The sequence below is a fragment of the Pseudoliparis swirei genome, chromosome 3, assembly GCF_029220125.1.
Source record: "Pseudoliparis swirei isolate HS2019 ecotype Mariana Trench chromosome 3, NWPU_hadal_v1, whole genome shotgun sequence".
NCBI classification, from domain to species: domain Eukaryota; kingdom Metazoa; phylum Chordata; class Actinopteri; order Perciformes; family Liparidae; genus Pseudoliparis; species Pseudoliparis swirei.
Window position 1 is genome coordinate 14667409 of NC_079390.1, and position 19227 is coordinate 14686635.

The 19227-nt window shown below is 43.5% G+C and overlaps 1 protein-coding gene across 1 annotated transcript in view; it reads right to left on the bottom strand.

Annotated features, from left to right (window-relative positions):
* cxadr (CXADR Ig-like cell adhesion molecule) overlaps positions 1-19227 on the bottom strand; it is a 41625-nt gene that overhangs the window by 13663 nt on the left and 8735 nt on the right. The window lies entirely within an intron of this gene.

The window sequence follows — 19227 nt, forward strand, 5'->3', positions numbered from 1 at the left end:
ACACGGGTAAAAACCACATCATAAATTAACTGTGCAACACTTTGGCCTGAATGATCTCGATAAGCGCCACTTCTCCTGCAACGTGATCTCGTTTCGGCAGCCTCAACAGTTTGTCCGTCCCGAGAGGAAATGAGCGAAAGCTCCGTCGACATGTTTCGGTGCAATTGACTTCAGAAACAAGAAAAACCTGTGATGACACCGACACGCCACGAGATCACACGATCTCAGGCAGCTTCAGGTTTTTACTTCTTTGCTGTGCCTGAATTAATTCATATTCATTGTTGTTCTGATTCTGATTCTGATTCTGATTGTGCAGATTGTAAAACACGTTCTTCTTGTTTTTGGTTTGGTGATGGAAAATTCTGTCGATTGTATTGAATTGAACCGAGTTGCTGAAAATTGCAGAGAATGTTTCTCGTGACTTGCTTTTCAGAAACACTCAAAGTTTTGATTCAGGGAATGCGTCACTCATGATATAAATATAGCTCCATCTCATCGGACAAGTAACTCTGGGAACATGCATAATGTAAATCACGCAGTGAAAACAGTCAGATGAGAACACAGCTTAGCTGGAGGAAGGGTGATAATGATAATAAAATAAACTGTAGCCCATCAGCACGGTGGAGCAGACTCAAGCATTTATTCTTAGAACGAATAAACATAATTTTCTGGTGACATCAACTGGGTTAAGATTCTCCATTCAATAAGAGATTTAAGCCGCAGGACGCAACAGTCCACAGAGAATGGAGTTGTCACATGCGCCTCGACGCATTTAAATCCTTCTGACAGCCTGCCACCTTCCAGTCAGCGAGTGGGGGGAGAACAGCTTTATATAAATATATATATACTTTTTTTTTTTATACACCACAATATGTTGCTGCTAAAAAAAACAACGTGTGCATGTAAAAAATACTTATCACATCCCACAAATACACAACACATGTATAACTGAAATGTTCTAGTAATAAAACAATTTCCCCTTCATGAATAAAATGTATTTATGCGAGGGACTTGGCCCCCGGAGGACGAGCGCGAGCTACAGGTGGAGGTGCCTGCCACATCTCATGTCCATCAACTCTGTTTCAGCCTCAAACCTCCCTTCCCCCTGGGCGCGAAGACAACTGACTGGAGAACACACCACAGGCTTTCACGCACATTAAAGAGTGACAATCTTAGTCACACCCGCTATTGTTGAAGCTCACAGCCTGGGAGCACTTGATATGGTTGCAAAGCACAAGCGTGGTTTTATTCCCTATCCGTCAGCGCTGCAGCTGGGAGTTGCAGCTCACAGATTCTGACAGACGCCCTTGATGTGAGCGATCCATCGCCTTCAGCAGCAGCAAGGGAAACAAGGAGTGATACGGAGAGGACTGAGAACGTGTCTGTCACTGTCAAAACAGAGACGTTGCTTGGCATCTGCACGACAGAAAGTGGTGTCAATTCATCAAGCACTTGAAGGAGACGGGGCATTTTTCAAAAGTCGCTGAGAAAGGAGAGACAATTGCATTCGGTGAGAACAAGTATTTCAGCTCAAACAGTTTATCAGGTGTACCGGTTAAAGCAATGGTGGATCTCTGAGGCACGAAGAGAGCATTTTTTTGAATGACAGTTCAGATATCATCCCTTCAACTGGCCAACAGATGTGTTGGCTTATGAACCTGCCCGTGTGCTGGTTCAGGTGATAGCAATGCCAAGGCAAAGAAATATATATACAATGAGTGTAATCTAAGCTTGATTCTACATTCAATCAAAAGACAGGATACCATTTAATCCATCTACTGCACGCACACAGTCTTGGAGGAGAACTGTGGTAAATGCCAATGAGATAATTAGGTGAAAGCTGCAATTATAGTGACGTTCAAGGCCCTGAAAATAAAACCCTATTCTTACTGCGAGTGATTCAATAAACACACACACTGTCGGATCCGCAGTTTGGATCCTCTCTTGAGAGATTTGTGCTGTGGTCTTTGCTTGTTCTCTCTTGGTTTGAAGTGGACTCTGCTGGGGGAAAAAAAGGGATGTCACATAATTCTGTGCACCGATCACAGTTTAACAACTTATTAAAATCTAAATGCGATGACAAGTGTGTGGTTGTTTTCTTACATTTACAGCACTGTAGATAAAATCTGATCAAACTGCACATTCTCCTATTGAGGGCGTTTAGCTGAGCTAAGCTTTTTGTGAAGTGTGAAACTCTTAAAAAACTAAATTATAAAAACTATTTTTAATTTTTTTTTATTCCAATACATTTTTACTTTGATTGTTGAGAATTTGGTCATATATAATGATAGTTAGAGAAATGTGTTACAAGGTAGGAGATTCAAATCATAAAATCATCAACAAAGCATCGTATAAATATAACAAACGTATCCCAGCTCGTAGTTAAACTATGATCACGATTCTTCGCAATAAAAGCATTTTTACAATTCATGTAAAAACACCCAGATGGCATCCTTTCTATGGACTACAAATCACTAAAATCGAGATACAAACTCAGTAAAAAGATTTAAGTAATTGAAATCATTTGAATGAAAAGTCAACAAAATGGGTGTGCTAGACAGGGCAGGAAGAAGGAAAATGAGTCCTAATAAAGATTGTATTACTAGGTAAGGCCAGATGAATCAGTCGCTGCAGTCAGAAATGTCACATTAGAAATAAACACCACAGACATAACGTAAAAAGTGTAAACTGACGGATTGATCTAGGGCTGCAACAACGAATCGATAAAATCGATTATTAAAATAGTTGGCAACGAATTTCATTATCGATTCGTTGTGTCGCGCGATTATTACGGCCCTCAATAAGTCGCGGAGTATAAACAAAGTTGAGTTGAGCGCAGAGCGGCGCAGGAGAAACCAGACCGGAGGGAGAGGAGACGGAACGCTGCGTTGTGAGAGCCAATCAGCGCTGAGCTGCTCCTCTGTTGATGAATCTAATTGGCTGCTGCTGCTCAGGTGGCGCTGGATGCGGAAGTCATTCACATAGTCGGAGACTCACAGAGCTGTGTGCGCCTACGGGTGACGTCATGACCCCAGACACCAGGGCTCCATGTCACGACGTGTGTGGCATTTCCACAAGAAGTATAACGTAGAACTAGTGGTTATTTATTCCGTGGCGGATGGCTGAAAATAATTTTCCACGGAGAAAGGTAACGGAGATAAGCCAGAGTTCATACACATGCTGACCAGTGGATCTCCAGGACCTTTCCATGATTTTAAACCAAATTTCCATGATTAAACATTTAGTGAAAACTGTGTATACATGAACAAGTGAGAAGATGTAGTATTTAAACTAACTGAGAATTCTAAAGCATACCGTGTATATTCCATGTAAATTAACATTTGAATATAATACATTTGCATTACTTTTCCAAACATTTTGGGATTTTATTTTTTTCAATTACTTTTCTAGGCCTGGAAATAGCCATTTAAAAATTCCATGACTTTTCCAGGTTTTCCATGACCGTACGAACCCTGTTTTGAATAAAGGGTTAAAAATTACAGTGTTTTTGTTTTTGTATCCGATTAATCGAATAAATAATCAACAGATTAATCGATTATCAAAATAATCGTTAGTTGCAGCCCTAGATTGATCCCCACAAGCAATTTCTAAATTTCCCCCGGGCGACTGAGCAGGGTCGTCCTTCAATCAGAGGATCGGTGGTTGGATCCCCGGCTCCGCTGGCCCGTGGTGATGTGTCCTTAACCCCAAAATGGCTCCCACTGTGTCTACGGTGTGTGAATGTTAGTGAGTCCTGATGGAAAGGTGGCACCTTGCATGGTGGCTCCTCCCATCAGTGTATGAATGGGTGAATGACAACATGTAGTGTAAAGCGCTTTGAGTCTCGGCATTATCTTTGATCGTGACTCAAACTCCTTTAACTCCCACGTAAAACAAATCTCAAGGACTGCATTTTTTTCCACCTACATAACATTTTAAAAATCAGGCACACCTCATCTCAAAGTAATGCAGAAAAACTGGTTCACACGTTTGTTACTTCGAGACTAAATTCCTGCAATTCCTTATTATCAGGCTGCTCTCTTTCCCTGTCCGTCCAGTTAATCCAGAATGCTGCAGCTTATGTACTAACATTTAAAAAAGAGATCACATCACTCCTGTATTAGCTGCTCTACACTGGCTCCCTTTAAAATCAAGTATCACATTAAAAAATGTTCTCCTAACCTACAAAGCCTTGATTGGTGATGCACCATCATATCTTAAGGAACGTGTAGTACCACATTGCCCCACTAGAGAGCTGCGCTCACTAAATGCGGGGCTACTGGTGGTTCATAGAGTCTGAAAAAGTAGGATGGGAGCCAGAGCCTTTAGTTATCAAGCTTAGGATACACTGAGCTCCACTCTCTTCTTCTCTCTCTCCTTATGGGCGAATTCATGTCTCTGTATTGCACATTATTATTTCTACTTCCTCCCCGGAGTCTTTGTTCCTTCTCGCCTCACAGGGTCCATTGGATCTGGCTGTGTCTGGAGCCAGTCCTGGCTCCTGCCCCCTGCCTCCCTGCCGTTGCGTTCTGCCCTCCTTCCTCATTGCCCGACCGCCTTCTTTGTGCATTTCCTCATGTCTCATCGGCCCCGCCTCCTGCGTAATTGTCCAGACTCTTCCCTCTGTGGCCCTGCCTCCTGCCATGGCCATTTGTAATGTTGGGCTATACAAAATATCTGATCTGATTGACAGTGGTATAGGTAACATGAGCAAACAATCAAAAACTGTCAAACTTTAATAAAAAGGTTGCGAAAACCTGATTGGTGAAAGCAAGTCCATGACGTTAACATTTTCCAGCTGTAAATCTGTGAGAACCCAGGAAAGCTTTCCCTTAAAATAAAGCCACTCTTTAGACTTTGGCAGAAAATTGTGTATTATGTCGGACGCCATCACATTTTGAACTAATCGGTTTGCAGGTGCTTTCTAATCACAAATGATCATGACTACATACTAACCTAGATATGGCAATTTAAGATGACGAAATAATGGCTAATAATTGGTTCCGGTATAAACTTTCCTTTTCACTAACTTCCCACGGCGGAACGACCCAAATAACCCTGTAACCTGGGGGGGAAAACCGCAGTTCACCGTGTTAATCAGTAACTATCAGCTACCAACACACTGTACACACTGTGTTTGAACTCTGGGGCATGTCACTGAGGGCACAAATGATCTAACTGAGCTCAGAGTCTCTGCCCCGGTGAGAGCGCACTCCGTATAATTACTGGCTTATATAGGGTGACCGTCAGTCCTTATTTAGAGTAATAGCACCAGAACTAAAGTAAACTGGCCTTCTTCCGCCGTATAAAAGAGAGACCATCGTTACAGCCGAGGAAAACTATGACAAATCGACTGCTGGTAAAAGCACTCACGCATTTACACCACACACACACACACACCTTTCTTGAGATGTCTGCTACTGTAGTAAAAATGTGTCCAACTGTGTGTGTGTGTGTGTGTGTGTGTGTGTGTCCACGTAGTGGGAGAGCCGAGCAGCAGGGGAGGGCACGCTGGCTAATTAAAAAGTCTGTCTTAATAACGATTCATCGCTGCCTGTGTCTCTTTCCCGCCAGTCTCCACCACAGTGTCTGACACAGCACATCCCATTGTGGTTACTGGGAGACCGGGAATGAAAAAGAGGAATTTAGGGTGTCAGCGGGTTCCACCCAATACCCACACTGCCATTCACCCACTTCACTCTACCCGCCCCCCCTCTCCGCCCACCACGCCTGTCCATCCTCCTCTTCCTCACACCCATGATTGTGGAGTGCCGGTCCCCTAGGCCTACAATTGTCTCCGGTCCTTCTGATTGTAAACCCCCACCGCCCACACCCACTCCACCTTTGTCGGCATACAATGGGGAGCGAATCCCGTCTCCTGGCAACCAATCCCTCTGAGAAGGTTGCCGTGGCGCTTAAGAGACACAATGAGGGATAGGGAGGGAGGGCGTGAGCGAGAGAGAGGCAGGTTAAGTAGGTGGAGACACTGGGGAGAGTTATGAAAACAGAAGTTAACGTTACTTCTCTGATAAAAAGCATTTGTGGAAGTGAACAAAGCAACGTGAGCCGTCTTCATAACCAGCCACATGGTTTCATGACAAGGGAACGTTGTAAACACAGGCTTGGTTTCAACAGAAATGTTGCCGATTGATGAATCAAACCGCATTAAAAATCCACTTTTCACTGCTTGTTTCCTATTTTTCTAAATTGGGAACTGAACAATATCTTTGAGGTTTTATTTTGACGAGTTGAAAGAGAAAAGAAAGAGCAATGCGGAGACCTCACTTTGGGCTATTATCACCAACTCAATAAGGGTGACCTCGAACAGTCCAGAATTCAATGGCGCTGATTCATGACAGGAAAATGTGGTAACGAAACAAAAGAATCATTCATCGCCCATAAAACACAACATGGCTGTTTTCAAAACCAAATAACATAAAAACTTATCCCGGCCGTTTACGACTTCCGTCTCCACCTTCCCTATCGTGTCTCTTCCGCCTGTGACGCCTGTCTCAGCCGTTTGTTTACTTTTCTTTTTTGGAGATGTACAACGCTTAAACAGAGAGGGAACCATGAGCAATACAGAAGAGAAAACGCATGATTCACAATCAGTAGACTACAGACAAGAATTGAAAACACAACATAAACATGCCATAGGTCTGTTTTTCAATTCAATTCAGTTTATTTATATCGCCCAATTTCACAAATTTGTCTCGGAGTGCTTTACAATCTGCTGTTTTGCGAGTGTGTGTGCTTTTAAAGAATTGGGACCAACATGCATATCGTTGAAACATCAACTTGTCGATGAGATGAGACTAGGTTGAGTTTTCTGTGCTGCAGTTTCTACACCAGGACCCATATACCTGCAATAAGCTCATGTCTGCAAGGCAAATTCCTCGGTCTTATAGCTGTAGTCGGCGGCCGGGACCGATTAGTTTCTCAGTGTACATGGATACCATTGAAGCAAGTGTTTTGTTTTCGAAGCAGACACTGTGTCAAGTGTATAGAGCGGCTCCAGCAGACAGCACTAAACCCTGAAACCAGGAACCGTTTAACAAGCTAACCTCCGCTGACCCATGTGCTACCCAGCTCAAGGCTCCCAGAGCCGTGGTAGCGGCCGCAGAGGATCATGCGCCTCTTTCTCCCCTCTGACCTTAAAGGGCATCCTTGAGAGTAAAGTCTGACCAGCCAAGTCTTACCATGGGGAGATAAAGGCGGTGGCTATTTCAGGCTCACGGCACAACAACAGCAATGGGAAAAGGCTTGGGTCGGTGGAAGAGGTGACTGACATCATGCTGGGATTTACTTTGGTTTACCTTCTTGAAACACACACACCAAGCAATCTTGAAAACAAAATATTATTTTAGTTTGAAAAGAAAGCATCTCACTCAAAAGAACAAACAAACAAAGAAGAGCTTGTGACACATTATCTAGGATGGGCAGTGAGGAACATCAGTTATTCATTATCGTCAAATTACAGCCCGGGATGGCTCTGGATTCCGGATGAAGCAAATTAAAAACAGCACCGGCGCTCTTCCCCATCATAAAACAGCCAAGCCAATCCCCTATGACCACGATGAAGGACATCAATTATTTCTAACTCAGCAGAGGATAACTTCTTTCAACTTGGTTGCTGCCAAAAAGAAAAAGAACCTCCAAATGCTCGCCCCAGTGGCATTGCTGGAACTATTACATTTGATGCAATGTGGGTGCACCGGAGAGCAAGCCGGGCCGTGGCTTATTTAGTGTCTCGGACTGTGGAACCATACCGACTGTGCTGTAATGCAGCCTGAACGCTCCGCTTGCCACAGAGCTACCATCAATTCCCAGTGCAGATGACCTAAAGGCTGTTTTGACATAATTGAACAATAAACGACGAGAGGGGTGACGAATGACAGGCACTTTACTCGACCGCCTGAGCATTTGACAGCTTTCAGACAGGCCTCTAGGGGATGTGGTTAACGCCACTGCTGTGAATGTCATCAGCAACCGACCATTAAAAAGGGGGCAATTTTTCTTCATCGTAGTTTGTGTACATTCAAATTAGATTCCTAATCCCATCATCAGGTTTGTAAAAACTGATTGAAGAATTACAGCAAAGTAAGGCGGGAGAGAAGAAAGACAATTCACATGTTCCATAATGGTCGCTTGATGAAAAAAGGCTTTCCTGATCACAGGGACTCATAACTCGTAGCCCTTGGATGTGTGCTCCTTATTTTTAGAAAGCATTAGCATTTTTACTAAGTGTTGGACTTTGCATTTTGGCAGAAGCTGCTCGTTTAACCTCTCTGCCACCGCAAACTCTTCTAAAGCTCAACACAAAACCACGATAAGCAGCCCGGGCCAACCACACGTCCCTTCCCCCATCCATGTGAGGGGAGGAGGGTTTATCTAAAGAACCCTGAGGAGTCAGATAAGACCTCCTAGTGTCTCTGAGACCTGTGGACACACACACTCTGAGATTCTTGAATGAAGAGGGCCTTACAAATAGAATGCAATGCAATACACACACACACACACACACAGAGAGACACACACACGCAGGGCCATAAAGCCGATAGGCAAGACGCCAGTCCGAGGAGCAGCACACAGATAACCCTCTGATAATGCCCCCCCCGCCCACAGGAAGCGACAGCAAATGTGCCGCTACTGTCATGCAAGGAGGAAATTAAAAACAGAAAGGAAGCAAAGGGACGTGAAGGTGCCATTTCTGAGTAGTTTCAGAGAAACATTGGTGTGCCTCGATTATAATAAAAAAAACCTGTCTGCAGACGTAATTGTGACACAGTGGCGGTACGAGAACATGAAACAGCTGGATTGGTTTCTTCAGCGAGAGATGCCAGAAGAGTAATTAAAAAATCATGTTCACCTCACTTTTGCAGGAGGAAAGCAAGAAGGAAAAAAAGAAGGAAATTCCTTGCGAGCAATTAGTGAACACGTGAAAGCGCTTTGCATGACTTGAGAACTGGTGCAAAACTGAAATATGTCTCACAAAAAACATGCACGCGTCTCTGTTGCCATTTAATCCTAATTACAGGTTTTAAAACAGTCACCAGCCGGTGTTTGATGGAGAAAGCTTGTGCCAAAGCATTTGTTTGGCAGGTATTTGTTGGCTCAAAGGAAACATTATCATCCCCGCTATATCTGCTATCAATATTGTATCCAAATATGCTCCACATAAACTTAACACCAACGGATTAGCGACACACTGCAAACACATGTTGCCTCGGTGACAAAATGCCACTTCCTAGGTGGTTTGGCATTTGGTACAGTAGGGCTGCATCTTAAGATGTTTTATTTTATCCAGTTATATCAGGAGGATCACCCAATTATGCATGTTACATTCTGGAATTATGACATTAGAATAGTGGCGTGACCTCCAGAAAGAGAACCCTGTACAATTCTCACAATTTTCTAAAATATGGTTCTATGTTTCCGATGCAACACAAAACAAATGAGGACTGGGGTAAGGCTCTTGAAAGAAATCCTGTTCATCACAGGCATGCGTTTGTGTTCCAAGCTTCCAGCAGTTTACAATGAATCAAGAGAAATGAAAGCCAAATGTCTCAGTGGGATGTAGTCCTGGGGCGGCTCGCTCCTTCTCCTCACTGAGGGGGAGGCAGCCATAACGCTGACTATACAACCCCATCCACACCCCCCCCCCAAAACAAATAAAGTGTCTGATACAGACCAGGCCCCTGTCTGCGCCCCAGACCCAGCCTTTGTCCGGCCCCCGAGGCACAATGCCAACTGTGATCAGGAGGCAGCATCGCTGATCACACACTGAGACAAGCAGAGTGCAGCTACTCCATCCAGAGTTACTCCAACTGTGGCATAGGACGTGTTGGAGAGTGGATACAGAGGGAGAACATGGGCATTGGCAATGCAGAAGACAAGCAAAATGTCGAAATGTACAATAACTAAACAATGCTGGATGTTTCCCTGCCCCGTGTTCGCTGAAATAGAGGCTGTGAGAATAAGCAGGGGAAGTTTAATCTCAGAGATAAGAAACAACTTTCTCAAAGCATCTGAAACAAATCACTGACACTCACTCCGGCAACTTGCTTCAGTCAACTCAACTGACTTTCAACCATTTAAAAAAAAGAAAAGTGGTCCAATATACACAAAATATACGTAAAGTAAACACCTATCGAGAGGTAAAGACTATTATGGCTCACTGCCAAACCACTAAAAGGATTAAGGTGTGAGGCCAAACTGCTGACAGAGGCAAGTATAAAAAGTCAAGACAAGAATTCAAATACAAATGCCTCCCAATGAATTCCTGGGATCCTCCCTTGTTCCATTAGATATAGGGCAGCATATCTTTTTTTTAAGTATGAGGCACGATTTTAAATAACGGATTCACAAAAGTCAACCTTTGTTTTCTGGTTAAAAATGCTGCGAAGTGAGTCAGGTAGCAGAAGATTCTCTCATGTTTTGTTTAGCATGCAGAAGGCAAACTCCTGCAGAATTAAGATATCACCCCACCTATGAGAGATTTAGACAGAACCTATTTTCCATGCGGTGCCGAGGCATGTGTGGCTGTCAGCTCGTTCGGCTGGGAGGCAGTCAATGAGTCTGCCTTGCTCACGCCGTTTCCTCAAGGCGTTGGTCTAAAATTAGGTCTCCTGTCTGAAGGACATTGCGGGATGGTGGTCTTCTAGACATCGGTGGAAAAAGACACACAGTTCCTTATGCGTGGAGTGTTCGGTCTAAAGAACAAACACAGCCCGCCAGTGAAAAGGTATCCGATTGCTGCTGAAAGCCTCAGGACAAAAACTGCTGTATTGACAGATTACTTTGTACTAACTGCTTGAACGTCAATTCCTTTTCAAATGCATTTATAACATCCCTCCTCTCTAAACCCTCTCATCCTGACCAAAGCACTCCCGTCCAGGCAGAATGAGGTCTTTGTGAAAGTGTAACAACACAGACAGTGCCTTCCTGTCCTCTGCGTGGGGGAGACACGATACCAGGACATCAAGATAAGGCTGCCGGTAGAAGATAACAAGATTTTGTTGCTTCTTTTCTCTCTTATTGTTTCTTGCCACGCAGGCATTGGAACAGGCCCTGATGTTTCAAGGCTGGGGTATCTTCTTCACTCAGAGGTTCTTGAAGGCAGGTGTAGTAAATGCACCCGAGTGTTGAGCCCCGTAGGAAGCTTCAGGCGACGACTGTCGGTTGTTGTTACAGCTTAACTGGGACTGCTGGGTTTATTCATGCCTCCAGCTCTCACTCGCAGCCTACACATGAGGGGAAAGCGCTCAAAACAGTCTGCCGTACCACGGAAAAAATGACAAGATGCGATTGGGATGTTAAAAATAACTCGCTGCACTGGCTTAGCGTTCCTGCAGTAAAGAGGAAATCCTACGATTTCAGTCCTGACATGGTGCGATGGCATTTATTCTCTATGCTTTTTAACGTGAGATGAGGCTCGCCAGACTCATACAGAGGAGCACAGAGTCCAGACCGCAAGAGTTAACGCGGTAGATCTGTAAAAAGGACTCAGATCTCAGATTTTAAAAGGATTCAAGATTGTAGGAGTTTGTTATTTTGACCCCGGTAATCCTCGTAGACCAATTAGATCCATCTCAACAGCCCAATCATCTGTTAAAAAAAACATTTATAATGAACCATGAGACAATCTCTGCAAACTTGACACAATCAACATATACGTCAAGCCCACACTAAATTGGACTCGAGAGCATGAAATTGCTTCAGAATTGAAGGGAAGCAGCAGCTCTATTTTGTAATAAATAGAATAAAACTGATGCTCGGAATGCAACGAGTAGCCCACCCACCCAAATAAAAGCAACTGCACATACACCTAATGTGTTTCTAATGAGGACGGCAGCAAGAAACTCATTAACATCCGCCCTTTGTCCACAGGTTGCAGCGCAATATTTTTAAGATGGTGCAATATTCTCAGTTAAATAAATTGAGTTAAATAAAAGTTTTCAAGTCATTAAAGCTGTAATCCTGAGTATTTCAACCTGGTGAAACCCGTGGTTACCTTGGTAACAGCAACTGTGGTTTACTGCAGCTCTACTATGGTGTAAAGGAAGTAACAATAAGGCTGGTATCAATAAGATCAAATTACGCTGCGATTACATGCTGCACTTAGCACCCTTAGTATCCCTCTCAAAATGGGTCCAGGGTAACAACAATGGCGGAACCTGCCATTAACAATAATAACTACTATTTTGACCTTTTGCAGCCTTCTTATTTTCCATATCTTAACGTCTGGTTGCTGATGCCGGCCATTACAAAATAAAAGCAAAAAGTGGTTTACATAGCTTACCATACATTTCTGTTGTGTGTTGTTGTTATGTATTGTTATATAACCTTATTCATTTCAAAAATTCAAGCAAATCTTTTCACCCAACTACGTAGTATAGATATTATTGACAATAGAATTTTGAACAATATTATAATAAATCCATGACATGTACAACTAGAGTCTGACGAATATAATGTAATAATAAAAACACAAATACTAACTAATTATGACCAGTCATCATAACGACAATAACAGCTGATTCCAGAGCTGTGCTCAAACTAGTGCCACAACGTAAATAGCGGCCGGTGTTTTGCAAGACGGCTGTAGAAGAAAGTCTCCTTTTCTTATTACGTCGTACGTTGTCTCATAACACTGGTGAGATACGTGTTAAAATGACGGCACAAGGTGACCGGGAGCACAAGACAATCCATAAAATCCAAAGCGAATGTAATAACGTGCGTATGATCTTTGATACAGTAATGTGGGTTACAATAAATATAATTAAATGGATTTTTTAAAATAATATTAGAGAAATTTGCTTGTATATAGATTTTTACATTTATATAAATACATGTCCAATATTTTTACACTCAAATAAACAATAATCAAATGCAAAAACAGTTATTTAACAATATGCTTGGGAGGGCAGCCATGATGCTGATGTGACCCACGGTGAAAATTAATTTGACACCCCTGCCCTACAGGAAGTGAAAAAGCTAAATAACGAAGTCAGACGTCTACTTCCTGAAAAGATAAATAATTACAGAATGTAATAATATTGTATAACTTTCACAAATAATCGGGACCATAAAGAGTAGACAAATTGGATTTCATGTCAATCGTAAGAATTTTTTTTTTTTAAACAATCCCAGTGAAACAGGATTTAGAATGTCTCTAACTTCTGTTAGTTTTAAATGTTTGATGAAGCATCCTGTACCGAGGGGGTTTTACTAAAAAAAATACAATCAAATGAGATTGAAAACAGTCTACTGCAGCTCCGAAATGCGTTCAACTCGAAGCCCGCCCACTTTTAAGCGGTCCAATCGAATGCAACGCTTATAATTTAAATACCTCTTGTAACTGCACACAGCAAACATATTCTGTTTCACTGAGAAATGCGTCACGGAAAAGAGACTCCGACTTCCGCTTCACTGGGGATTCAAGTTCCTCAACATAGCTGCGTTCTATTCAAACAGTCCCCGCTTTTCAGGACAAACGAGAACATTACCGTCAGTGGAGACATCACATAGGCCAAGATCAAATATTCCACTTATTAAGGAGGTACACAGTCATTTTTTCTTTTTTTAAAAGGCCCTTTCAAATAGCCTGACACCTAAAAAAGATTTCGCAAGGTTGTCTGGCTGTTGAGTGTTTAGTGGATGTGGTTAAGTGCTTTTGCCTGAAACCTGCCGTACCAGCCAACTCTCTGATGGCTTTAATGACATCTAAAAAGGTCTGACCACTGAATAGTCTGGACGGGCAGCCAAATACTGCTTATAGGGCATCTGGGATCAGGCTGACGAGTATATAATCTCAGGGAAAGTGACTAAGGCGCAGTATAACGACGACCGCTCACCTTATGTGGCGGGGCTTGTGAAGGAAAATAAAAACGACCGATTCCCTGTTGAAAATGAAGTCCTGATGGAGAAACCACTGGGGTTGTACTGACAGCAACCCAAGACTTCCCGTTGGACTCGAGACATCCCACAGGGTCTTACATGAATATCTGTTCACTTAAATCCAGGTCAAGGCTATCTAGCTAATTTCACCCCCCACACACAGACACACACACACACTTGTTTCTTACAGTAGTGGGATTATCGGAGACTTTTCACGTCCAAACAAAATTCACATATATTTCTGACAAGGTCCTGGGATGTTACAGCGCTAACAAACACATGAGTGGCAGATTAATTCGGTTGCAGGTTAGAGATAGTTGACAAAATGCCGGGTTACTCTGCAGGCAGTCGGAAACTTGTTTATAAATCCACAGGTCATTCATAAAGATACTAAATCAGCCCTTTACTCCCATCAAATAGATAACCTGTCAGAGGGATTAATTGTCGAGCTGTTGTTTACCTCAGAGGGAATATAGTTGGGTGCTGTGGGTGCCTGGAGATGGGTTGGGGGTTTATTCTACTTCTTCCAATTATCAGCCACTCAGAGTTAGACAGCCAGCCACGCAGCTCTGTGTGTGCCTATGAATTATACATAGCCTCCAAAAAGACACTTAGCAGCTGGTTCCTCTGGAACTTACCAACAACAACCTCAGCCTGAATGGCCCGGTGCACCTGCTTATTAAAAACAGCAGCACGTGTGATTATGGTTATGCCGTAATGTGCGTTCTGACCATCCATAAAGCCAACCAGTCAGAGCTATTTTCAGTTCAATCTCATCTCTCTGGAGGGCGAGCAGGCCAGCTGCCGGTTTCCTAGCATGGCGATGAGATGCACTACGGTAATTAAATGTCTGGTGTGGCTTGCTGACCTTGCTGTAGTTCAGGCGCCGAGCCCGTATATATTAATTGTTACAGTTCCAAATCACCCCGAGATGTGTGGTGGATATTCTTCTATTGTTTTCTGCGAGGACCCCGATCCCACATGGGGAACGCTTTCATCTCATCCAATGCTCTCTTTCATGAACCCAAGCGTTTCCTTACATTGGTATTTCCAAAGCGGATTAGTGACATTTTGCAAAAGAATGCTCCAGCTTGCCCGTACAGTGGCTTTCCTTCCTTCACACCCTCGTACACCTGCAAACATCTCCACAGCACCCTGTGATATGCAGCCCTGAAAGGGTTTCCCGTCATCAGAGAAATGGCGAAGTTTCACTTGATCCGTTGTAAAGAATGCACAGATGTTGCTCCAGATGAACAGCTGCATCTGGGTTAACGTTAAACCTGCATGGAATATTTTACCTCCTGAGAGTCCAAATTCTAACGATTTTGATTGCGCTCTTGGCTTCAGTTTAACATCGGCTCGATTGTGAGGATGCAAATGTTTTAAGAAATGGGATTTTCTGGGACTAATTCTGTGTCGCTTTGTTTCAATACTCCCTTAACGCTGCGAATGAGATTCAGCGGGAGTCGAAAAATTCCACTACACAGCCTCTTTAATACAGCCTAATTCTAAAATCTATAATACAAGCAATCATAGTCCTGTAAAATTGTTCAATGTAGGAATGTGTGTACGGCAACGGACCTTTTTCTTTAAAAAACCCTTATTTACTATGGAAAGGAGTTATTAGCATAACTATATAATTTGATGATGATTAAACATCAGACTAAGACAGAAAAAGACTAATATGAATATCAACACCACAGGGAGCGGAATGGAGTGGGACTTAGTCAAGAAAGTGGCTTCCTCCAGACAATTATTATTTGCTTTTTCCACCGTACCCACAGATGACAATGTCTAATGTTTTTCAATGAGATAGGTGCTAAAAATGGATCCTCCACAGCTGCTTCACCCTCCTCCTCCCAAAACACACCCCACCTTCTGCTTATGTCCTTTTCCTTCTGAGCCATAATATTTTTCAGAGATTAGACACACAATTAACGCTAATGTTCTTAGCAGCGAGAAAGGGGGCTTACTGCTGGGGGACAAAATATAATCATCTTCCCACAACCCAGTTCTGTGTAAGACAATTCCCGGGCATTAGCTGATAATAGAGTGACATGCACAACACAATATACAACGCTTATCTACAAAACCAACGCGTCCATTGGAAGTCAGAAGTGGCAAGAAAAGATTTGTCTTCAGAATAAATTGTCAGGTCTGTTTGACACGATAGCGAGATTTCATTTCCTCCTGTGTGGCCTACAGCTAAGCCCAGTTTGTCAACATTGGCGAAAGGATAATCCAACAGGTTCAAGCGTGTGCAAAGCCGAGCCAACTACTGCGCCACCAGCACCTGCAGATGCAGCACCCCGGGGACCTGCCTGCCTCACCGTGTATCCTCACTCGGACATGGCCGAGGAGCCGCGAGAACATGACGCAAAAAACAACCAGAATGCATCGTCATAAGGCAAAGAACCACGAGTAGAGTCGTGCTTAACAGGTCTGGATGCTGGCGGTGGAATGTTTTCTAATGCCATGCATCAGTGTAAATAAGAGATCCTCTCCATTTCTTAAGAAGTAAAACATTTATTGTGCTTGGTCTATAATCTCAAATCCAGATTTATCTGCAAATTGAAAACACTTCAATGACTGAAGGAATGTCAAACATTGATCATATCAGGTCTAAGCCTCATTGACAAAATAGCTGCATCCTAAGCAGTCTACTTCATTTTGAAAGTTAAATAAAGTGCAGTGTAACTTCTTCCAAATAATCAAACAGTATTTCAATCCCCCTCACTGCTTGGTGCGCAGCCTCTTCTCTTTGGTTTATCTTCAGACAACAGCATTCTGGCAATGTTCAGTTCGGATACGCGGTAGATGGAAAAACTCTTATGATCATGGCGGGGAACAGCTTATTCCTCATTAGTAGCAGAGGGCGTTGCGGGCGCTGCAGAGCCGGGCATCAAGTAGCGAAGGGATGAATGTGCTTTGGGCAGGTTTCCTACCCCAACTGTGTGACACAGCGATAATGACCGATGGACTCGAGCGGTTGGGGGGGGGATTAGTGCTGCCAGTGACCTTGTTTTAACCGATTGGTTACATGGGTAGCAGAGGAGATTTCTTTCGCTTCGCACAAAATAGATTCTATGAGAACAACAAATACATTTACGACTCGTAGATTTTACCAGGGGTTGGTCCTGTGAATGCCGATGGGAAAAAGTAAACTAAAGTGGGCTTCAAATCTCTAGACAGTCACTGCCGATAAATTAAGCTAGTTGGTTGAATGACGTCCGACCTTTTAACTTTGCTGGCCAACTTTTTGTACCCTGTGCGTTCATGTGTCACTAACACAAGTCCTTCTCTCGTTTCTGCCATTTTAGACTTAATCCAACAAACAAACTGTCAACGTACCCCGACCCTGTACCTTCTCCGAGATTGACGATCCCTCTGGGACAGACTGGAAGCTCCAGTGAGTCACTCCCGCTTCTCCAGGTAGAAGTGGTGTTACAAGACGGTGCCGGCTGGCTACATGCTCTCATTTCAACAGACATCACTGTAACACAACATATAGTCCTTGACATGATATTAGCTCAATATTTGAATTTTGTAAAATTCTGCTTCTTTCCAATTCAATTCTTAAAAGACAAATCTAAACTGCTGGTTTCATCTTCTCAAATTAAAGAATGTGCTGCTTTCAAATTATTGTAAATCGAGTACCTTTGAGATTCGGTCAATTGATCTAACCAATATTTCGAGGTCCGCTAGTCCAACAGACACGCTAAAGCACGACCTTCATGAACTGATCAGCCACAACTTGATGTGAAGGGTCTCCAGAGCTCTGCTGACTGGGAACTGTAGCACATGACTTGCACGCCTCTGGTGACCCGAGTGTCGTCAGGAAGCCAATACCGTGGCCAGAGTGTTACAGAAGTTACAAGACACACAAACTACAAATATCTGTCGATGTAACAATGACTTTCTGACCACGGGGATCACGCATAATCTTGCCAATACATCTTCCCACAAGAATGCGCTGGCAGCAGCCCGAGAAGGCAGTTTTAGTCCCTACCTGTGAAAAAGGAATGAGCTCTGAATACAGAGCGGCCGCACAGCCATTAACAGAACTCAGAAACTAGAACCACTCTTAATCATTTTCACTCATTCTCTAGCCGGCAGCAATTTGTTCTTTCAGTAAACCAGATGTGAAATGAAAGGGGGGAGATAATTTGGCGAGGTAAAGGCGGGATCAGCGTGTCACACTGCCGTATAGGCGAATAGGAGTTGGCACAGGGCTTGTGCAGCACTGCCATGCTAAAATATTAATGTCCAGGCCTGTGAATATTCATGCGCCGCCGTCATTTGTGGAGGACAAAGCCGTGTCCCCAGAGTGAAATCGGATTCTACATGTTGCTGCTTCGTTTTGCCGAGGACAGGGGGCTCCGGGGCAGAGAGGTCTTGCCCGGAGGTGAAGCTGCAACACGTTTCGGCCGACAGGAGGTGAACAGCGGCGTCGGACCGCTGGGTCATGACAAGTGAATGTGACCTCAAATCATTAGTGTCTGCGTGGGGCCAATGACAATGGCTCAGGCGCACATGCCTCCGCCCATCTTTCTGGTTGTAACTACTTCTTCTCGAGCCCACGCACACACCACAAATGCAGCCGTGTTCAACGTTAGAGAACAGATGAAGGAAAAGTCTAAAGGAAGGAGGTATGCGCACATCTCCAGTAAAAGACACACGCACAATAAATTAAAACATCGTCAATGGTTTGCTGTTAAAGAGAACCTAATACATGCATGCAGGCGAGGGGGAGGGTAGTTTTGAAGAGCCACCGGAGAGCACACACGTACACTCCCTGGATCTGCGTTTCTGTTTACAAAAAGGTAACCGAGCAACCAGTTCCTAGCCAGGGCCTTTGTTAGTCGGCTTATCAGGTAACTTTGGTTTCTGTTTATCCGTGGTCAGTGGCTTCCCTCTTGACCCATACAGGAGTGACATGATAAGTCCTGCTGCACACAAGCAGGAGAAATGACGGTTCTGGACAGACTAAATCAAGAGGAGTACGTCAACGAGGGGAAGAACTTTGGAAATATGTTGGAAATGCGGAAAGCAGAACTGTCGAGTGCAAGGACCAGTTGTTTTTCTTATCCCATGATCTGATGTGATTGTTAAGAGTAGCAGCAGACACCACAGCAGGTGGTCTCTGGTGACATTGTCATATGAAGATATCACCACCACAAAGAAGAATAAAACATGGACCCCAGAAAGAAGCATTTTCACAACTCAATGTGTGCAAACATTTACAGAAAGGCTTCTCCTTTTCCCGGCATCACTTGGTTTAGTAAACATTACTTATATTGTGAAGGCTTAATGAACACAACTTCAAGG